Below are 24137 nucleotides of genomic sequence, written 5' to 3'. Positions count from 1 at the left end.
TCAAGCTTCATGAAAGGCAAACCTGCCCCAGATTTCTTCTCGTCTTCCTTAGGCCAGGTAAATCCACGAGTCCATTAAGCATTCATCTTTTAAAGACGAATCTCTTGTACAAACAGAACATCTGATTTTAAGTTTCTTTTGTCTTTGAACAATGTCTTTTCTGGAGGAAATTTTAAGGCTTTTACAGCAAACGAGCTTAATTAAAACATTTCTCTCACCCCACTAAATGTATTCCAGGATTGATATCATTTTCCTGAATAAAAGATTAAGAGAGCAACTAGATAATGCGCATATAGGCAAGGTAACCTGGGCGGATCCTGTGAGCTTGAATTTCAAAGTGCTCTACGTGTATAAAACCCTGTCATATGTGCAGAAACCATGCTTTGGAAATCAACCCGGGTTTCCTATAGGTAAACGTACATGCAAACCCACTTTTTCCCGTCGATAGCAGGGCTGAATTAGCCATGCTGTCATGGGATCTGTCAATCAGGCCCGGAAGGCGGAGCTTGTCAAAGCAGAGAACAGAGCTTTGCTCTCTGCGGCTGCGCAGGAAAGTAACAGAATCTCCTCAGTCTGTTTTTTCCGCGAGCGGGATCGCATGCGGAGCTGTCCTTCTCCTCAAAGACTAAAAGTAAAAAATGTCAAAATCGGGGTTTAAACCCTGTCATTGCGGCAAAGTAATGTTGGTCACGGACGGCCATGACCGATGTTACCGATGCCTAGGACCAGTTCACAATCGGGAAGATTGTGAATTTTGCTCCAGGATGTCTCCTACAGCATTAAAACAAAGGGCCTACAGACTTCAGGAGCTTTTTGCCTCAACGGAACCATCGGAGGCTCATTCATCGCCTGGCCCACAGACTTCATCAGCTCCTTCAAAAAAAAGAAAATCTTCGTCGGATCCTCAATCCTCCACTCTTGGAGGTAAGGAGAGCTCAAAACGACAAAGAGTTTCATAAAACTCCAATCCAATGGATTCTAGAAAATCCGCAGAGCCTGAAGCGCAGCAACAGGACTTATTGGCGCCAGAAAACTCGGTGCCTACGGCGCCGTATATGCACAAACAAGTATCGGCGCATAATACTTTGGCGCCTATAGATGGATCGGTGCACAAGTCTTTTATGCGCATGGCGCTGACACTTCCGCGTACAACGCCGAAGAACCCAGCGCGCACGGTGCAGAAGAATGCTGCGCGCAGAAAAAATGCGCGCACAGCGCCGTCGACATCTGCGCATACAGCGCTGACATCACCTACGCACTCAACTCCATTGGAATCCATGTGCGCGGCGCCGAAGACATCGGAGCCGATAACCCTTGGGCGCACGAAAACAGAAAGATATGCATGCAAATCTACTTCCGTGCATAAATCTCCATCAGCGCATAAATCTATGTCCGCGCATAAATCTAAATATGCGCATAGTTCTAAATCCGCGCTTAAATCTAAATTTGCGCATAAGAGACATATTCATTCATCTCAGATGCTACAGAAGGAGTTGAAACGACGACGTTACCCTTCACGAAGCTCTTCTTCAGCTTCTTCACCAATAACTTCACCTCATTCAGATATCTCCTTTTCTTCGAGCGCTGACACCAAAGAAGTTACAATAGAAGTTAGAAAAGGAATGGTGAATAAAACAGAAAATGTCATAATGCCTCTGTATCACTCCATGGTGAGACCGCACCTTGAATACTGTGTACAATTCTGGTCGCCGCATCTCAAAAAAGATATAATTGCGATGGAGAAGGTACAGAGAAGGGCTACCAAAATGATAAGGGGAATGGAACAACTCCCCTATGAGGAAAGACTAAAGAGGTTAGGACTTTTCAGCTTGGAGAAGAGACGACTGAGGGGGGATATGATACGGGTGTTTAAAATCATGAGAGGTCTAGAACGGGTAGATGTGAATCGGTTATTTACTCTTTCAGATAGTAGAAAGACTAGGGGGCACTCCATGAAGTTAGCATGGGGCACATTTAAAACTAATCGGAGAAAGTTCTTTTTTACTCAACGCACAATTAAACTCTGGAATTTGTTGCCAGAGAATGTGGTTAGTGCAGTTAGTATAGCTGTGTTTAAAAAAGGATTGGATAAGTTCTTGGAGGAGAAGTCCATTACCTGCTATTAAGTTCACTTAGAGAATAGCCACTGCCATTAGCAATGGTTACATGGAATAGACTTAGTTTTTGGGTACTTGCCAGGTTCTTATGGCCTGGATTGGCCACTGTTGGAAACAGGATGATGGGCTTGATGGACCCTTGGTCTGACCCAGTATGGCATTTTCTTATGTTCTTAATAAAAAATAGGAAGCGATCACATGCTTCACGTAGAATTCATACAGACTCGTCGTCTCACTATTCTCATAGCCACTCACGACACTCTCACCATAAAAAACTGGCAAAGAGGAGTGCTACATGGGAAATAAGCCCTTCGACTTCTAAATCATCTCATATACCACCTGCCAATACCATCTTACATAGAGAGGTAATACAGGTGGTTTCCTCTGCCACTTCTACAGATTCAGAAGATTCGAGGAACATAACGGGCAATAAAATACGAAACGGCAAAAAAGTATCTGACACTTCACCTCAAAATACTCCAAACAAAATCTCATTCCTCATTCCCACCAGGGAAAGACAACAAATACTTAGATGAGTTTGGCAGGAAAATATATCATAACTCGATGTTGACTACCCGAATTATGCACCATCAATTCTACATGGTACAATACCTATATGAGTGCATGCAAGCTATGAAAGGTATGCTTTCCTCTATGGTGGATCAGATACTTCCGCCTCTTCATGACATGGAAGAGTGTTCTCAACACCTTTTGAGGTCAATCTACGAAGCACTTGAAACATCATCCAGGGCATCAGCAACAGCCATTGCAGCCCGCAGACTAGCATGGTTACGTTCAAGTTCAATACGTGAAGATTTGCACGACAAACTAACAAACCTCCCATCTACAGGAGATAATCTGTTTGGAGAAAGATTCCAAGACGCAGTAGGTAAACTGAAAGAAGAAGCTTTAGCAGTACAATCATTAACGTCACATCCTAATTATTCGACCACATGTCGTTATACTGGATCTACTTGAAGGCAATCAATTGCCAGAAGACCCTATAGATCTTATCAGTCTTTTCGTACACAAACATACCCTTCCTACCAGCGTCCTGCTCCACAACAGAATACCTCAAACCCACGTAGAGGTAAACCACGTAACCAGAGACAACAAGCACAACAACCTACTTCTGCAGCAAAAGCGGCTTCATCTTTTTAGTTACTCAGCCACCACCACAACATCAAGCTCCACCAGGCAGAATTCGTTCTTGCCTGGAAGCCTGGGAAAGAATAACATCCGATCAATGGGTTTTGGAGATAGTACGTCATGGTTACCAACTCCAATTTACCACAGAACCCATATTGCCTCATCTTTCCACACTCAAGATTCACAAACCCCAACCACAACTGGGGGAGGAAATTGCTTTGCTTTGCAAACAACAAGCAATTCGACAAATTCACCCAGGCTCCAAATCAGCAGCATTTTATTCCCCATACTTCCTCATACCCAAGAAGTCGGGGGGCCTTTGCCCCATACTAGACCTAAGGGAATTGAACAAATTTCTCACCAAGGAGAAATTCAAAATGGTATCGTTGAAGTCAATCCTTCCTCTCATTCAAACCAACGATTGGATGTGTTCCATCGACCTGAAGGATGCTTACACACACATTCCAATCCATCCATCCTCGTGGCGTTACCTATGCTTTCGCTACAGACATCAACACTACCAGTACAAAGTTCTCCCCTTTGGACTATTGGCTGCAAGCAGGGTGTTCACCAAATGCATGGTAGTGATGGTGGCTCATCTCAGACAACAAGGTATAACCATCTTTCCATATCTTGATGACTAGCTCATAATCGCCTCAACTCCCAACATCTTACTAGATCACCTCCATCGGGTGATACAATGCTTACAGGAATTGGGATTAGTGATCAATTTCCAGAAATCACACCAGCTTGATGCCCCGCAGGGCCCGACTGACCTCCAGATGGACTCTCCACCCCAACTCCTCCTCGAAAGTTTCCGATGCCAAAATGGACTGGGAGGCAGGAGGGGTGGCCAGATCTTCCTCGGATCCCCAAGGTCCATCAGTGACTGACATCAGGACCGGTGGAGACCATCACGGACCCTGGCATCAATGGAGGATGGGCACTCCTCACTGCGGGGTCGCCTCAGGGGCATCACGGCAAGCGCCGGTGCCTTCCCGAGCCCAGCACCATGTATCGAAGATGACCAGTGCCGATGCTTCCTCGGCTTCCCTCGGTGCTCGGCCCTGTCTTTCCCCAGTGTCGAGGTCGATGACAACGAACCCAATGTCCTCGACCTGGAAGAGACTGACAGGGGCTGGTCCCTGACACCCCCCGCCAGTGGCACTGACAGAGCCAACGGCCTCGACAATGTCGATGGCTCGGTGTCAATCGATGCAGCTACAAGCTCCTTCAGCATCAATGCCACCGATGCAGACATTGATGCCTCCGATTTTCTCGCCCCAAAGAGCTTCTCCATCCTGTCGATGAGAGAGCAACGTGCCTTTGGGGTCATTTTGTCACACAGGCGGCACCCCCGGACATCATGCAATGCCCTCAGGCAGAGGATACACATTTCTTGAGGATCCATAATGGACATGGGCTTTGGGCACAGAGGGCATTGACAGAAACCCGCATGATGAAGCGAACTGAAGGGGTGAAAAACGAGGAGCGGTGACAGTGGGAGACCAATGCCAGCAGGGGCACCGAGGCACCACCACCACAGGGGGGATGGAAGCAAAATAAAACTTACCGAACTGTCGAAAAACCTGGCTGGAAGACTAGGTGGAACCAGAGAGGGTCCTGCGCCGACAAAGACACGAAAAACAACCGGGTGGGGGTGGGGGAGTTTTCCAAGGAAATTCTGAACAAAAAGCCACAAGCTCAGAAAAACCGCGAAGCAAATGCTCCATGGGCGGGGGGGGGGGGGGGGGGGGGGGAGAGAAGAGGGTTCCCGCATGGATGCTCAGTGTACCTAGTCAAAGTTCTAGAAACTTTGATGGAAGTTTTCCATGCAGACCTCCATCCGATGTTGTCACCCCTGTGTGAGGACTGCCATCATGCTTGTCCTAGGAGAATAACACATGCAAACACCACATGCTCCATATGGACGTTAAGCCTAAGGTTCATTACTACATTGAACCCTAAATGCTCTGACTCTGCTCCTCAGAATACCGGAGGATTTGTAAACTATCAACAGCAGTAATGCTTCTATATCCTATATGTTGAGCTTCTCCTATACTGTGCCTTTGAAAAATGTATTTAGTGAAAACAGACTGTAAATATTTGTTCTAGTTTAGTCCTCAGGAGCCATATGCTGTGGGATTATGGCGGTGCCCATCGGATGGCGCTGTAATCAGGTAATCCAATGATTCTCAAACCAGCCCACAAGGCCCACCTAGTCTGGCCTTCAAGATATCCACAGTTGAGTATGGAGGATATATTTTTACAAGCCCTGCCTTCTCTTTCTGCAAACCTATCTTATGCACATTTATTGTGGACATCCTGAAAACCAGAGTGGCTGGGCTGTCCTCAAGAACCAGGCTGAAAATTGCTGAGGTAATATATGCTCATCTTTTCAAAGTTTCTCCCATTCTGCATATGGCAAATTCTTGAAATTAGGCCTTGAGTATCCACTCTGGTACAGAAAGTCGCTGCCTAGCCTTCTGGGAGTGTGCCGAGATTATGTTGGGTTTTTTTTCCTGATGGGTGGAACTAGATAAAATGGATGTTAGTTGCAGTTCAGTTGCTGGGAAAGCCATTGTAAGCTCTGTTGGATGGTGATTTTACTCATCAGCTCTGGCCATCAAACAGAATTCTACCTATGACTTACCCACTTGTAGGCACATTCTAAGTTTCATAAAACAGAGTATCCCACTCCACTCTTGGTCATGTCCTTCACAGCTCAGGTTTTATACCCCTGTGATACTTGGGTAACATTATTAGACAATGAAGCAAAATACGGATTTCCTCAATAGCTGTGCTGGGCTTATACAGCCTCCTCCTCACAGCAGTAAACTAACAGTCAAATAGAACAGGCCATCCACTCTCCTGTCTTTTTTTTTTTTTAACAGGATCATTGCCAAAGCACCGGTGGCTGTGAAACTACCCCTCTGATGCCTCTCCGATTCAGGAAAGACTGAGCCAGCTTCTAGTCCTGCTTATAGCCTGAAAAGGAAATTATTGCAGAATACATAAATATTTAGGTTATCACCACATGCTGAAAGTGTGGGCTGAATACACAATGCATGCACGCACGCACACCCACCTAACCATACTCGCCCTCTGGCTGAGCCTTTCCCATGCACTGGGATCACAGTCCCCGACAGGAATTCGCCTAGCAACGGATTATGATGTTACAAATAACAGGAGGGAAAAGTGCAAGTGATGAGGGACCGCAGATCTCTTATCTGCAAACAGGACGCCTTCATAATGGCATCAAACACAGAAGTTGCCAAAGAGCAAGAAACGTTCTGGGCCGTCCTGCAAACTATGCTGGTGGTCCCCGAAAAGAAACCAGCACTACTGCCCCAAGAAGGTATTAACTACTAGGGATGTGAATCGTTTTTCAACGATTAAAATTATCGTCCGATAATGTTTATATCGTCTTAAATCGTTATAGATCACGATACAATAGAAATTCTAACGATTTATCGTTAAAAATCGTTAAATCGTGTTAGTGCGCACTAACTCGAGTTAGTGCGCACTAACTCCCCGTTAGTGCGCACTAACTCGATTTAGTGCGCACTAACTGAAAATGATACAAATAAACACTTTCCAGGTCACTGAAGGTCAGTTAGGAATGAATATGTGTTCCTATTGGCTGGCTGCCCTCTTATCTATTGATATTACCAAGGTTACCACTGAGGTGATGGTTGGGGGGATGGGAAATGGAACTGGAAACTAACGAACACCAACAGAAAATGAAACAAAGTGTTCACACTTCCCAGGTCAGTAAAGGTCACTTAGGAATGAATATGTATGTATGTATTCCTATTGGCTGGCTGTGCTCTTATCTATTGATGTTACCAATATGGTTGGGGGGATGTGAAATGGAAACAGTTGGAAGCTTGACAAAAAAAGTAATGTAATGATCAGCACTCACGTGACTAGAACTTGTTTGTTTATTATTTTTGTTAGCAGGCACCTGAAATGCTAGTGCATGTTGAATTTGCCAATCACTGTGCATTTTAGAAAGGTGGTCCTGGCTGGAACTGTACACAGTTCAAATATATGTAATTGATTGTTGGTAAGTGTATTTTTTAAGTAGCCACACTGGCACCAGTATGTTTACTTTTCCTCCTACTTAACTCACTAGCTCAGCTTTGTAAGAAGGGCTTCTCTGCTTGTGTGTTGTTTTTGTTTGGTGTGAGGAGAGCAGAAACATCAGATCTTTATTCAATCTACTACAGTCATCTCTTACAGTGCCCTATCCCTATTAATACCAGGAGTGTTGTGATCTTCCTGCACACAGTGCCCTAACCCTGATACCAGTCTGAGACAGCTCCCTCCCTGCATTACTAGTGAGAGGCTGGCTTCACAGACAGGGGGGAGCTGCCTGACCCTCACTCCTGACTTCCCCCATGTCCCAGCTAGTGAATGGTGTGTGGGTGAGGGGGGGGGGGGGGAGGATGGTGAAGTCTGAGACAGCTCCCTCCCTGCATTACTAGTGAGAGGCTGGCTTCACAGACAGGGGGGAGCTGCCTGACCCTCACTCCTGACTTCCCCCATGTCCCAGCTAGTGAATGGTGTGTGGGTGAGGGGGGGGGGGGGGAGGATGGTGAAGTCTGAGACAGCTCCCTCCCTGCATTACTAGTGAGAGCCTGGCTTCACAGACAGGGGGGAGCTGCCTGACCCTCACTCCTGACTTCCCCCATGTCCCAGCTAGTGAATGGTGTGTGGGTGAGGGGGGGGGGGGAGGATGGTGAAGTCTGAGACAGCTCCCTCCCTGCATTACTAGTGAGAGGCTGGCTTCGCAGACAGGGGGGAGCTGCCTGACCCTCACTCCTGACTTCCCCCATGTCCCAGTTAGTGAATGGTGTGTGGGTGAGGGGGGGGGGGGGGAGGATGGTGAAGTCTGAGACAGCTCCCTCCCTGCATTACTAGTGAGAGGCTGGCTTCACAGACAGGGGGGAGCTGCCTGACCCTCACTCCTGACTTCCCCCATGTCCCAGCTAGTGAATGGTGTGTGGGTGAGGGGGGGGGGGAGGATGGTGAAGTCTGAGACAGCTCCCTCCCTGCATTACTAGTGAGAGGCTGGCTTCACAGACAGGGGGGAGCTGCCTGACCCTCACTCCTGACTTCCCCCATGTCCCAGCTAGTGAATGGTGTGTGGGTGAGGGGGGGGGGGGAGGATGGTGAAGTCTGAGACAGCTCCCTCCCTGCATTACTAGTGAGAGGCTGGCTTCACAGACAGGGGGGAGCTGCCTGTCCCTCACTCCTGACTTCCCCCATGTCCCAGCTAGTGAATGGTGTGTGGGTGAGGGGGGGGGGGGGGTGGATGGTGAAGTCTGAGACAGCTCCCTCCCTGCATTACTAGTGAGAGGCTGGCTTCACAGACAGGGGGGAGCTGCCTGACCCTCACTCCTCCGGGGTATTGTGATCTTCCTGCACACAGTGCCCTATCCCTGATACCAGGGGTGTTGTGATCTTCCTGCATGCAGTGCCCTATCCCTATTAATACCAGGAGTGTTGTGATCTTCCTGCATGCAGTGCCCTATCCCTATTAATACCAGGAGTGTTGTGATCTTCCTGCATGCAGTGCCCTATCCCTGATATCGGGATGTGTGCAAGAAGATCACAACACCCCCGGTATCAGGAATAGGGCACTGTGTGCAGGAAGATCACAACACCCCCAGTATCAGGAATAGGGCACTGTGTGCAGGAAGATCACAACACCCCTGGTATTAGGGATAGGGCACTGTGTGCAGGAAGATCACAACACTCCTGGTATTAATAGGGATAGGGCACTGTGTGCAGGAAGATCACAATACCCCTGGTATCAGGGTTAGGGCACAAGTTCTAGTCACATTGACTGATCACATTACTTGTTTTGTCAAGCTACCAACTGTTTCCATTTCCCATCCCCCATATACTGTCAGTAGGAAACTTGGTAACATGAATAAATAAGAGGGCAGCCAATAGGAATACATATTCATTCCTAAACTGACCTTAACTGACCTGAAAAGTGTCAAATTGTATCATTTTCAGTTAGTGCGCACTAACTCCCAGTTAGTGCGCACTAACTCCCGTTAGTGCGCACTAACTCGAGTTAGTGCGCACTAATCGGAAAAAACGATTTTTAACGATTTTTTAACTAAAAAATCGTGCCTAAGACGATTTTCTTGCCCTGCCACACGATTTCTATCGTTAAGACGATATGGAAAACGATTCACATCCCTATTAACTACCAGCCCTGGACAATATTGATATAGAAGTCATCCAGTGTGAGAAAGACAATACGTTTCCCGTTTTCCCCTTAAATAACCCCCTCCCCCCCCCCCCCAAAAAAAAAAAAGCGTTTTATTTGTTCACATGACATCAAGCGATCAAGGTACAACTGGGCCTCCAAGAGCTATGGATTCATTGTCCACTGTAAATCATAGCCACATAGAACTGGTGCAGATTCTGCCCCCAGGCACCGTGCTCCCGCTGGCAGGAGGCAACCATTTTTAACGGTTTAAAAATAACGCAAAAGCACAAGTCGGCCACCGGAGTGCCTTCCCTATCATGAAAAATAGGAGTGGAGTGGGGGGGGGGGGAGGGAGAGATATGCAGGACTCCACAAAAGCACTCACAGTCAGGACCGTCACATGTACTGACTCACTAGGAACCCCGAATGGTGGAGTCCACGGGCTCTCTGTGCGATCCTGTGGCGAGATTCAGTAGGTCGCTAAGTGAGAAAGCTTGGGAATCCCTGGTTCCTGCTGGAAAACAGTAGGACAGACAGAGCTCGGGACACGCTGCAGAAACAGTCACAGGACCCCCAGCGATTTCTCTGGAGCTGCCCAGGGATGGTCAGAGAAAGAAGCTTTCCGGTCAGCTACAGATGTACACCTCGAGCACTGCTTCCCACCTGAACGTCACAAACCAGGGCACGTGGAGATAACCTGCCGCCCCTAAAGGCATAAATGCAGACACACCTAAGTTTTACATTCTATCTTTATTTTTCCTTATTCGGCTCATTTCCGCTGAAAGGTATCTGCATCCCGATCTGTATCCTCCTCCTCCTCCCTCCCCCTTGGTTCATTCCTCTACTCCTCCTGGCTTTTCCCCTTTTTCTCCTCCTGCCCCTCTTACACCTAATACAGGACTTCCCAACCCTGTCCTGGAGACCCCACAACCAGTCGGCTTTTCAGGATATCCACAATGAATATGCATGAGATAAGTTTGCATATACTGTGTCTCCATGACCTGCTAAAAGCCGGTAACACAAGCTGGACACTCCCCCAGCATTGTGTGAGCGAGACTTACTGCTGTGGAACACATCTGGGTGTTGGAGGCGGCAGCAGCAGCTGCTGCTGCTTTCATGGAAAGCTGCTACAGCCTGCAGCTGTTCCCCTCTCAGACACGTGGAGGCCGGCCCTCTGCCACACTGACACACCAAACCGGAGAGGGGAGAAGAATCCGCATCAAGAAAGGAGTCAAGAAGAAATGCATCCGATCTGCTGCCACGAACGCTAAGGGCACCTCTGAACTGTCTAATGACGAGCAGCCAACCAAGTGCAAAATATCTTTTATTACCAGACTACACTCTCTCCTGCCCCCCCTGAATATATATATATAGCCTGTCTTAAATGCCTCCGTTCACTCGTTAGTCATCTAAACACGGTTACCCAAGCTTAGCTGTAAGTTTGCCTCTTGAAAAGGGATTACATACAAGCAGTGTAATACGTGTATTTATTAATGTAGGACTTTCAAATGGCATTTCAAGGCTGGTGAGAGTCAGGACTCCCACCCCTGACGTACCCCGGTGTTTAGAGAATTCTTTTATGGTGTCTAACTGCTGCTCACGCCCAACACCGAAATAAAGGTTAACAAATACAAAGAAAAAATATACAAGGTGCCACCTTTTTATTGGACTAGCATGATACATTTCTTGACTGGTTTTTGGGAGCTAACACTCCCTCAGCTCAGAATGAGCAAAAGATGACATTTCCGGAAAACACACGTGAATCATAAAAGGCACTCCCACGACAGTGTGAAGGGGGGGGGAGGGGATTTGGGGGTGCAGGTCGGCTGAGTGATCACATGACAGGCTGTATAATTTTATCTCTCGTGAGTTAAGGAAACTTAGGTCTTTGTCAAGTCTTTTCTTGTCAACTCCAAAGCGTCTAATTTAACAGAAGGCGTGGGGATGACCTGCACGGAAGCAGCAGTTACTACCAAAAGCAACTTGCCGGGCAGACCGGCCGGCCCGTTTGGCCTTTATCTGCCGACATTTACTATGCCGCTATGGTTCAAAAGTCTTACGTGGCTGGATTGTTTTACATTTTCCTTGGTCTATCCTGCTCATAAGGTCACCGCTGCGGAGATGTCGCTCTTGGTCTGCTCTATGGCGACTGTTTTTGTGCCTGTGTGATCGGACTCTGGCCTGCCTCACCAGCACAGCGGGCATCTTCACGTTTTCCGCACTGAACACCCTTCACTACTTTCAGAGGCACCGTTATGTAAGCAGCATTAGGGCCGGTGCGGTGGTTCCCAGGTGAGGGAGGCAGCACCAGCTCTTGCGCCCGCCAGTGGTCATAGTTGTCAGGGACTTGCCTTCTGCTCTCTCGCTCACAGGGGGGGGGGGGGGTCATCGCGGTACTTAGCCTGCAAACCAATTTGTTCTCAGTTTTCCTGCTGTGAAACATGCTAGCCTGGCAACAACCCACGAGAGAGCCTTTACTGCAGTCCCCTCCATAAGGAATTCTCTTCCTTTATCAATCCACTCCTTGATTAATTCAAAAAGAGTTCAAAAATGCCCTTAAAACCTACCTTTCTGAACAGCCGTTCAACTGAACCTTATCCTGTGTGTGTCAGACAGCGTTTCTGTACTTGGGCTTTTTGTGTAAGATCCGTATTCTGCTTTCCCACTTAGTGCAACTGTTTGCCTCTTGAAGACACTGATTTTATGTACGTTTTATTGTAACCCACCCCGAACTTTGGAGAGTGCAGGACAGAAATTATTGTAAATGAACAAGCAAATACGGATAGCAGGGGATGTGCGCGGATGACAAGAGTAGAAAAGCTCCGGCTGGCAGCTCCTTGCTGAGAAAAACGGATGACCTGGAGAAAGGAGGGGGCGACGAAGCCCAGATGGGGATGTACACGGAGGAAGTGGAGAAATTTGGCACGACAGGTCCTGGCAGAGTGCCAGACAGAGTGCAGGTGCCGCGCATAACGCCCCCAGAGACTTGGATGGGAAAGAGGAGGAGAGAAGAGATGCATCTGATCACCGCTCTCTGCGCAGTTCACTGGGCGAGGGGGACATTATTCACGTTTTATTTTCAGCACTTGTACTCCCCCATCCCAACCACAACAAAGTCACCAGCAAAGAAAGCGTCCTTCCTGTCCTCCTCTGCTGTTTTGCCCCTCTCTACCCTTTTCCTCAACCTTCCCCCCCCCCCCCACCCTCCTTCAGTCCGGCAGCTTGTACTGCCCAACATCGACAGGTCCCTGTGAGATTAACGGGCACCGTGCAGTTCAAGGGGCCGGCCTGAAGCCAGCTGGTGGAGCCCACGGGTGCAGGCACGAGGCCTCGCTCATCTGCTGCCGGCCAGGAGAAGGGAGACTCAAGAATCGTGCCCGACCCAGTTTTAGGCAGTTTCTGGTGTTTTTCCGCAATAAAAGTTGTGCATTGCAGCCGCCTGAGGAGAGCAGGATTGGGAAAAGTGGGGTGTAAAGCTTTCTCGTTGTTTCCGCTCTTACTGAATGCACACCCAACGAGCTCACTGGGAAGAAGAGTGGATCCTGCTGCTTCACGACCTGTAAAAAGAACCTCGATGGCGTGGGGAATGACTACTTTAAAGAATAACACACCTACTGTTAGCATTAACAGGGCTAGAGAACAATCGGGTGGCCACGGAATTAATTCCGACTGCGACGTGCTCTTTATCAGCCAAGCGCGAACAACCAATAATTACAACGAAAAGAGCTCTCACTTCAAAACCGCACCAAACCTTCTACCAAAAGGATGCAATTAGTCATAAAATCCCAGTCCTTCAAAATGATGCACAGAAACCTGCAATTCAAAACAGGAGCAAACAAATATGAAAATGGAAGCATGGTTAGCTACTAAAGACTCCACAGAAATAAATCCTATAAAAAAAAAATTAATTTGCATGTGAGTTTCCATTCACGTGGATCTCCATGAGTTTGGCAAGTTAATATTTCAGAATCGTCCGTGTAGTCTTTCTGGGTTAGCACCCAAAATGTCCGAAACCATCTACAGGGAGAAGGGGGGAGAAAAAATGATACAGTTAGTTATCGCCCTACCGCTGGGCAGAAGTAAAGGGAATCGTCCAAGCACAGACAGTTAATGGCATAAAACAGATTTAGGAAAAACCCTAGTATCAGCTAGGCAAGAAATGTTTTGCTAGTCCAATAAAGAGAGCCTTACAATTTTTTAACCTTTATTTCCATGCATTCCAATGCAGATACTAGCCTTCTGGCAAGTGCTCAATCTGAAGCAAAGACTAGTAAGAAGCAAGCTTTGAACAGAAAGAAGAGAATGGGGGAACTCTGTTAATTTCTTTTGCTTTTATAAGCGAAAGGAATACAGTGTTAAGGTTCTTCTTGCGAAATGGGAACCTTACTTTTCATGGAAAGCAGATCTGGATTTATCTAGACGTGACAAGAGTAACACAAGAAGACAAAGGAAATTTTTGACCATGAGATCTGAGGAGGGCAATTTTTGCTACGCTCTCCATCTAAATGTTTAGTGAAACACTCTGGTGTTAATTATGTATTCTTTGAAGCATCTCAGTTGAGGGCTTTTTTGGATACTCACTCTTAATTGGTCACTCATGCAGTCTTGGCAGTAAGATGTAACGTAGGTCTCTCGCAAATTTTTTTTTTATGTTAATTCATTGATATTTCGCTCTATTACTATTCTTGGTCTCCCCAAAATACTTTATTTTTGAGGAATGTTAATAATAATACTTTGTATTATGAAGAAATGTCTAAAATTTTATTTCTGTGATATTCCTATTACTGGTACAAGTAATCTTGTGTGTATTTATTTATTTAAAAGTGTTTATATACCGCTTTTACAAAAGTAATTTAATCAAAACAATTTACAATAATAAAATTAATGAAAATAAAAATTACAAAAAAGCATAACACCACCTAGTAAAGTACAATAAAAAATAAAAACTTAATACATTTAAAATATAAACAAATCAAGTGCCATAAATACCACAGAGTATGTAGAGTTATGGGAAGGCGGGAGGGGTGGGAAGAATGTATAAAAAGAGGAAAACTGAAAGGGGGAAGGGAGGGAGGGGGATTGAAAGGTGGGGGGATGGAGTCATCAAAAAATGGAAGTGAAGTTATAACTGTTCTGTTGTTGGAATTTTGTATGCAATTTGGAATAAATGAGTTTTTAATGATTTCTTAAAGTGTGAGGGGGTTAGATAATTGCTGAAGAAAATTTGGTAATGAGTTCCAGAGAAAAGAACCTGCTACTGAAAAAGCCCTTTTTCTTGTGATGTCCAGTCTTGCTAAGCGAGGTGATGGAAGGTCCAGAAGAATTTTTGTCATGGATCTTAGATGTCTGGTGGGTTAGTAAATGCATAGTATAAAACAGAGTCAGGCAGAGGAAGAGTTATATATAAGCGAATGAATAATGGTTAGGATTTTATACTGAACTCTAAATTTTATCGGCAGCCAGTAAAATGATTGGAGAAGTGGCGTTATGTGGCATCTGAAAGAAATACCAGATAATATAAGTGCTGCAGCATTCTGTACCAGTTGTCATGGATGGATAGTGGTATCAGGCAAACCTAAATAGAGAGCGTTACAGTAGTCAAGACCAGAAAACACAAGAGATTGAAGAACAGTACGAAAGCCACAGTGAAAAAGTAAAGGGTAAAGGCGTTTTAGGAATTGCAATTTGTAAAAAGATTTTTTTGTGACTGCTGAAATATGTTGCTTCATTGACAAGTCAGTATTGATAATGTATTCCTAGGTTTAATTGTGTAGTTTAAAATTGGAATTGATACTCCATTCGTCACTAGATGAGATGGGGGACCAATTGAAGAATTTGATATAGATGTGAGATGTACAGTTTCTGTTTTTTATGTATTTAATTTTAAACGATTATGTGAAAGCCAGGTATTAATAGTATTTAGAAATAGTGAAACCATAGAAAGAGTAGAAGACCAGGATGTATTGTATGGAACCAAGTGCTGTATATGGTCGGCGGATATTTTAAATTGGAGGTTTAGCGAAGAAAATACGACAAAGTGGCAGCAGATAAATGTTAAAGAGAAAAGATGATAAGGAGGAACCCTGTGGAACACCAGAAGGAATTGTGTATGGGTCAGATGAATGACTGTCTATATTAACTTGTGTGTGTCCAGAGAGAAAAGAAGAAAACCATTGTAAAACTGTATCTGAAATGCCTATGGCTTCTAAACCAGAGATGAGGATCTGATGATCTACAGTATCGAATGCCACAGAAATGTCTAAAAAAAACTATAATATAATCTATGTTAGAGTCGAATCCTCTGAGTAATGTATCGAAAGAGGCAAGCAAAAGAGTTTCCTTAGAATGTCCTTTACGGAATCCATGTTGATCTGCATGGAGAATGTCGTGTTCGGTACCACAGATTCAAGGAGTTTTGCTAGGGAAGTTAAAGATGCGATAGGTCTAAGATTACTAAGGTCAGTAGCGTCTTTTTATTTATTTTTAATAATAGGAAGAATAGACGTTTTTTTCAAACTATCAGGAAACTGTACTGATTCTAAGCATTGATTTACTAAAGAACTGAGAAAATTGCTAGCGTGGGGGTCCAAGGGTTTTGAAGAAGGCACCAGAGCATGGGTTATCAGATGAGTTCGAGGAGTTCTGTTTCTTTATTATAGTTAAGATAGTAATTTCCGATATAGGGGTAAATTCTGACCATTTTTGACTAGATACTGTATTGCTAAACATAGGGTAAGGTAGATGTGTAAACTCTTTGGATATTAAAAATAAAATTTAAAAAAAAACAAGAGAATGGTACAAATCCCTGCAATACATCACACTGCAAACTATGCCAGCACATAACACAACACAGGAGCCCTGTGTCACTCACCCAGATGGGAAACACATTCAACAAAAGGGGCTCTTACTCATGATCCTGCGCTAATCCATCTATCTAACTATGAAAAAAGGAAATTACCCAGAACCTGCATCACTGGTATGCATATTCAGCTCCGCCCCCCCCCCCCCCCTCCTGAACTCTCCAGCTCCACCTTTCTCAGTATGGAAACTGAGCTCCACCCCCTCCTCTCTCGTATTGTCCAGCCGCGCGCATGTTATAAAATCCAGGGTCGGCGAGCGCAAGGGGCTGCACACCTGTGCACCTTGCGCGTGCCGAGCCCCGATGGCTTTCCCCGTTCCCTCCGAGGCCGCTCCAAAATCGGAGCGGACGCGGAGGGAACTTTCCTTCTGCCCCTCCCCCCCACCTTCCCCTCCCTTCCCCTATCTAAGCCACCCCCCAGCCCTACCTAAATCCCTCCCTACCTTTATTTTTTTTTCTTTTATTTAAGCCTGCCTCTGGGCAGGCATAGATTGCGCGATCCCCTGGCACAGCCACTGTGCCGGAGGCCTCGGTCCTGCCCCCGCCTCGAACTGCCCCGCCCACTCCCCACCCATTTTTTAAAGCCCCGGGACATACGTGCGTCCTGGGGCTTGCGCGCATCGCCGAGCCTATGCAAAATGGGCTCAGAGCGAGCAGGAGCGGGTTTAAAAGGGTTATGAGCATATATTATGCGCGTAACCCTTTTAAAATCCGCCCCATTGATTTTATAGACACTGTTAGTTACTTTTGTGCTATATGAATCACCTGGAATCCTTGGGTAAGGCAATTAATGGATAAAATATTTAAAATAAAAAAGAGATGACAGCATAGTCTATGCTATGATTTACAATGAGATGTCTCCAAGCTACCCTGTGATCTCAGTGAATTAGCTTGCCTCTCTCAGTCCCAGTCCTGCTGGACGTGTACCACAGGTCACTTAGCCCTCTGCTGCAGCTCAAGTACTGCCCTCCCTGGCGGACTGAAGAGGGACGAAGACAACCAAACCACCCTCTCATTCCAAGACGCGATCCTGCCAGGGCAGGGGAGAGGCGCATTGGCAAGGCGATAAGCAAGAAGCTTGAATTTTTGATGCCCGGCTTCCTGAGTGGATGGCACCACATTTTCCCAGGAACACATTCAGACTTGCCACCGTCAACCTGGCCACCGCAAATTGTGTACCCAGCACCCAAGCATGCTGTTGGCTTTCACCACTGCTTTGTCGCATTGCCTGGCAACCTATAGGTCACCAGCAATGACTGTTCTTAGGTTCCTTTCCTGCTTGATAGTTACTTGCCTAATTGCTAACTGGCTAATAGGTTTTCTTCCCCAACATAAACAAGTCACCATTCTTGCAGCACATCCAAACCTTTGACCAGTCTTCCAGTATTTCCACCTCACCTCATTATTTTTTTTTTACAACCTCCCCAGTGCATGTACTCTGTTCCAGATTCATGCATAATCTAACTGGTGTATTTTTCCCATTAAGCCCTTCCACAATATCACAAAAGATACTGAAAAGTACCAGACCCGGTGCCCCACTGGTTTCTTCTCCATAGTGGACTCCATTTACCACCACTCTCTGCATTCTGTTATTTCATCAGCTCCTCACGCAGGTAACAGTTTCCAATCCTAGTCCCACACTAGCCAGTTTACCAGTCTTCCACAGGTGAAAGAGGGACTAAGGCCTTGCTGAGGTCCAGCTAAGACACATCCACCACACCTTCCTGACCCACCTTTTTAATCACCACCTCAAAAAACTCAACCAAGATTTACAAGATCTCCACCCATGACACCATGTATGTAGGCTCTGTAATCTACTTACTTCTTTTCCCTCAGTAGTTTCTCAATAATTTGCCCCACTAGCAAAGTTAAGAGTATCAGGTGTGAAGTTACCTACATCTTTGTTTCTACATCTGTGGGGCAGAGCCACATCTGCTCTCCTCCAGGTCAAACTGGGTGGAGCAAGTGGTCTTTATCTACCGAGGTCTTCTCTTTCTATGCCCGCCTCAGGACGTTCCCCGTTTACAAACCTAAACTGAGCAGAGCTGTTAAGGGATTCCGGCAGCACTTCCTTCAGGTGTACTCCTTAGATTCCCGTTACCTCATCTACTCTCCCTTGTACTTCAGTTATGTCCTCCTCTATAAATGGATGTGTGATCATTTCACGATTATGGAGGACCCTGTACCCTGCTTTAGGCACATCTTTCACTTCCTTCTGAATGTATGGAAAATCTCTGCCTTCTACTGGGTCCCCTTTGTCAATACGTCTTGTTTTATAATCTCTCGTTTATGTATCTTAAGAAAGTTTTAGAGTTCCTTACACGAAGCCATTTACTTCTGCATTTGGGCCTGTGCTCCTCTGCTTTCCCTGCCTTCCTATTTTTTTCTGCACATTTTTACCAGTTTTCCTCATCCTGTACGGTTCTGTATTTTCTGTATACAACTCTTTCTGCTCTTTTATTTCTGCTGCCAACTTAGAAAACCACACTGATCTCTTTTTATGCCTCTCTGTGACTGTTTCATCTGCTTAATTTAGAGTGTGCACGGCTGATAAAGCTAAGGCAGAAGAGCAGGCCTCATTTTTAAGAAAAGGTTTTCTAGCTCAAACAGACTCTGCAACAAGTATGCACAGTCGCTTATTTTTGGGAAGTGGAAAATACTGAACACCAAGTCCAGTAGCAAAGCAAGGAAAGAAAGGCAAATGCACCATTTATTTATTCTTTTCCACTGCTGGGAACAGAAGTAGCAACCAATCATGGCAACAATCATCCAGACACCTAGGTGGCAGCTACTTCCCGAATGGCTGCCAGTTCCATTCAAGGCATAAGTGCTAGATTCTCACTGACCTATTTTTCCCAGCAGATAGAATTTGATTTGTTTTTTTAGTTGTTTTTTTTGTTAAAATGTAGTGCCCCACTGAGCACTGCCACACACAATCCCTAAAAAGGCCGCCTTCTGCCAGTCTATGTGGAATCAGCTCTACCAAACTTGAGGGCCGATGCAATCAATTTGCGTAGAAAGCGGGCGCTGAACAGTCAGCGCCCGCTTTCTTAACGCGCCCCAGGTGCTTCCAAGGGGGGCACCATGCAATATTTAAATTACAGGGTCGTGTTAGCAAGGAGGCGCTACCCTAGCACATCCTTGCTAATGAGAACCCGATCGGTTTTCGTAACTCGGCCGTCCGCAGGTAAGGAAAACCGATGCAGAGGGTTCAGGAAGCAAACCGTTGTCAGTCAAGCGGCCATTTCCTGAACCAGACTGCCTATTTTTTTTTTTTAAACTTTGTTTCTTGAATGTTTCATCCTACTTAATATCACAACGATATTAAGTAGGAGGTAGTACAGAAAAGCTGTTTTTTTTTTGCTCCAGGCAGGCGTTAATAGATGACAGTAAAAATGTGCGTCTCGGATGCACATTTTTTTTTTCGCATGCATCTGCATGTGATGAGCGCTATTAGATTCACTCCGCGTTGGACGCGCGTTGACTAGGCGCTAATCCCCTTATTGCATTAGGAGATTGATTAGCGCCTATTCAACCCGTGTCTGACTGCAGGTTAACAGTGCGCTCGGCTGAGCACACCGTACTGCATCGGCCCCTTGATGGGCCCTGGTTTCCCAGCAATCCAAGATACTACCTTACTCTGCTTGTTGAGAGAACAGCCCAGAGGAGCTTATACTAAATCATACAACTCACCGCCCCATAAACACTGCTGGGGGGGTTTAGGCATTCTTTTCCAAAGGAAACAAAAGAATGCCTTATGGGAAGGTTGTTTCCCTCTCTGTCCTTCATCTAATATCAGTGGACAGATTTTGAGGAGATTTGAGACACAGGATATAGACCCTAAAAGGAACTGAGCATGATACTTTCAGCAGGAGGATCAGACTGGTGTGCTGGGGGAGGGGGGGAGGGGACAGATTTCCTAGATCCCTACAGCCCAAAAAAAAGGAGGTGGAATGATAATTAGCAGGATGGAGAGAAGGAGACGCAAATAAGTGGGAGTAAGTACTGGAAATTTTATGTATTCTCTGAATGCACCTTTCCAAACTTGTTTCTAGTGGCCTCCCTTTATTTATAACTCATCTCCCCAAAGCTAGGTCCATAATTTTCCCAATAATTATACTTTTATGAGTTCCCTGTACTTTGAGGCATGCCAACCAACACATTTGATAACGGTCAGGAGAGTTAATGGAGCAGAATCTTCGTTAGCTCCATGGAATGATGTGCCAGTCTTAAGTCTGGATAAGTACTAGCATTGATCTCTCCACAAAGCTAAAGCACAAACTCTGACGATCTCCACCCATAAGACAGAACTACTGCTTTGGAAATGTATATCAGGACTCTGACCCATAAATCAACTTCAGGTCTCTGATACAGAACTTACAAATGAAAAAAAAACAAAAACACCACATTAAATAAGTATCAGTTATTCACATCAATAATTTAACTGTCCAGAAACCAAGTAGTGAGCAACATCCCGCTACCTCTTCTACACAGCAAAGACTCACTACAAACAAGGCTCTTCCTACTCAATTGTGCTGCAGAATTGGCGCCCTGCCTGGGAATTGCAGGAAAGTATTTTGCCAGCCTGTCACTTGGACTCTGCCAACCTGTGCCTGCTCAACCGGCCATCACCCTCCACTCAAACTGCTAAATAGGCCGGGTCCAGTCCCCTCCTCCTGCACCACAGAGGGCCACCACCTCCACAACTCCCTCCTGCCCTCTTACACGTACAGCTGATCAGGGATCAGAAAAGCAGCGCAAACCGAGCGATCCAAACCATATGCAACAGTGCCCCGTAAGTGCCACAAATCTGGAAAACCAGGGCCACGGAATTTTCTAGCCCTTGCCACAGGAAACTGGGGCCCTTGATTAATACCCAACCGTAAGAGGGAGAGCCTACACTGCAGGAAGCCAAAGTGAATAAATTAGTCTTTGTTTATCGTCCAGAAACCCAGTAAAATCCAAACATTAGCAAAGCCCGCAAAAGACCCAGGGTGCCCATTATAAACCGCCTCCTATAAAACAAAGTAAAATTGACAAGCTTGGATGTTTGCCATGGAAAATCTAGCTCTGCCCATTTTTAAACACGTCTGTTAGACGCGAGGAGGCCTGCCTTTTTAATGTTTAAATCGACCTCCCGCTACGTCAAAACTTAGCCGGACAAACTGCTTTAAATATGGCCTCTTCCTTCCCATCACAGACGGATGCAGGCCACCCCCACAGTATAAGCCTTGTTTTTCCTTCCTCGTATGACCCCAGGGTACCCCAAACCCTGCTCTCTACGCCAGCTCCTCAGCCATGCACTGAAGATTACAGTACGATTTTGCCTGTCCTCCCCTTTACCATAATTCAATTCCTCCTCTACTACACTGATGATTCCCAACCAGATCGCTTGCCTCAATTCAAATATTTTACTTTAAAAAAAGTTTGTTTTTTTTTCAGTGCTCGCTGAGTGCATCTTTGCCCTTCCTCTCAAATGCAATGAGTGGCTCAAAAAAAAAAAAAAAAAAAAAGTGCGTGAGCGTGTTTAACACAGTGTGAACTTATGTGTGACGTTGACACGAACAGCGCGCACTGCCATGCAAAAGAGATGCACATTTTGAAACCACACACTGTAATTTCTTTCTATTCATAGAAAACCCACAGTCTCCTGAACAGAGACTCTTGAAATGACATGGTGCTTCAGTTTCAAGCTGCAGGCACAGTAATCGTACAACACCACAGTCCATCCTGACTCAGGCTTTCCCCAAAATGCTCCTGCGCGCAGCCCAAGTATTCTCTCTTTATTTTCACAAGGAACAGATCTCTCTCCCATGGGGGAAAAAAAATTGTGGGGGCTGCCCATGTTATTCCACTCAGCTGCATAAAATAAAAAGATCAACAAGGAAGCTGTGGAGGATACCTTTTTTTTTTTTATTGGGCTAACTTAATATATTTTTGCATAGATAAACTGGACTAGTACAACCATAGCAACATTCAAAGAATGAAGAAGCAAAGCTTCCTAAGTTAAAAACCATGCAGGAGTGAAGAGAGCTTTCAAGGCGTTAGAGTCTACCATCTAGTGATGATTCAGCATCTCCATGCACCCAGGAAAGGAAACGCGCTACAGTCGTCTTTCAAAGCCATCAGTCCCCAAGTATGAACATATGTAACCCCACCCCAAGGAGCCTTGGGGAGTATGGGGTCTGCTCTGCGAAGGTGGGGTATTCTCCTTCTGAGTCCATGGGCAGGGGGGGACAGGTTTCCCTGCAAGGCCAAACTGGGCTGAGAACCTCTCAAAATAACTAATTTATTTATTTATTTAGCATTTTTCTATACCGAACTTCATGGTTAAATACCATATCAGATCGGTTTACATCGAACGGGGGATAGAGAAAAACTTGTAACAGAAATGGAACAGTACAAAATAATCAGAAGAGAGCAGTAAGTTACATTAAACAAGGACTATAAACTTGGAGGCTTTACAGCTTAGAAGTAAGAAGAATAGAAGGCCCAAGAAGGGCAATAACTTAAACACAAAAGTTGTAATGGATTCAGATTAAACAGGAAACAATATTATCTGAGGAGTTAGGATAATCATAATAATAGGCAACAAAATAGTAGCATGGTTCCGTAGCTCGTGAATAGGTTGTTTGTCTATTGTGAGTCTGAAGGATCCGAGAAGGCTTGTTGGAACAGCCAAGTCTTAAGTTTTTTTTTGAATGTTAGTAGGCATGGTTCTAGCCTGAGGTCTGCGGGGAGGCTATTCCAGATGTTTGGACCTGCAAAAGAAAAAGCTCAGACCCTAGTCGAGACGAGGCGAATAGCTTTGGTTGGAGGGGATTGTAGCGTTCCTTTATGGATTTCTCTAATTGGTCTGATGGAAGTATGGAGTTTGAGAGGGAATTCAAGGTCAAGATGAAAATAGTTATGGATGGACTTATGTATCAGGGTGAGAGATTTGTGAAGGATTCTGTGGTAGATTGGTAACCAGTGTAGGTTTCGGAGAGTGGGAGTAATATGTTCTCTTCGGTTGGTGTTGGTTAAAATTCTGGCCGCAGCATTTTGAATCATTTGAAGTGGTTTGATGGATGAGTTGGGAAGGCCAGTGAGAAGAGCACTGCAGTAATCTATTTTTGCAAATATTAAGGATTGGAGAACAGTCCTAAAGTCGTGTAAATAAAGGAGGGGTTTGAGTCTTTTCAACACCTGTAGTCTGTGGAAGCAATCTTTGGTAGTCGTATTGATCATGGTCTTTAAGTTAAGGCGGTTGTCAAGGATTACTCCCAGATCTCTTACTTGAGTGAGGGTGAGATGATAACTGTGGTGTGTTTGTGGAGGGTGGTTGTCTGGGTTGGAGGAGATAAATAGTAGTTCAGTCTTAGCGGAGTTGAGGACCAGATTTAGGTTGTTGAGGAGATTGTTGATAGATTGAAGACAATTTTTCCAAAGCGAGAGAGTTTTGGTGATGGATTCTGTTATGGGAATCAGAATCTGAACATCGTCAGCGTAGATGTAATGAATGAGGTTGAGACTTGTTAACAGATGGCAAAGGGGAAGGAGGTAGATATTGAAAAGGGTGGGAGAAAGGGAGGATCCTTGGGGGACGCCAAGAGAAGAATTTGTCAATGGCGATTCTTTGTTATTGATCCTGACCCTGAAGTTTCTGTTATCAAGGAAGGACTTGAACCAGCTGTAGACTAATCCGGTTATGCCAATGTCTGACAAGCGATCTAGGAGGATGGAGTGGTTGACCGTGTCGAAGGCTGCTGAGATGTCTAGAAGGATTAGAAGAAATGAG

General features: G+C 45.5%; 1 protein-coding gene across 2 annotated transcripts in view; it reads right to left on the bottom strand.

The window, feature by feature from the left end:
• PALD1 (phosphatase domain containing paladin 1) overlaps positions 1 to 24137 on the bottom strand; it is a 453903-nt gene that overhangs the window by 315561 nt on the left and 114205 nt on the right. The window lies entirely within an intron of this gene.

This window comes from Rhinatrema bivittatum, chromosome 7 (assembly GCF_901001135.1).
Source record: "Rhinatrema bivittatum chromosome 7, aRhiBiv1.1, whole genome shotgun sequence".
Taxonomy (NCBI): Eukaryota; Metazoa; Chordata; class Amphibia; order Gymnophiona; family Rhinatrematidae; genus Rhinatrema; species Rhinatrema bivittatum.
Note: the sequence above shows the minus strand (reverse complement) of the source record. Positions and strands in the feature narration are given on the sequence as shown.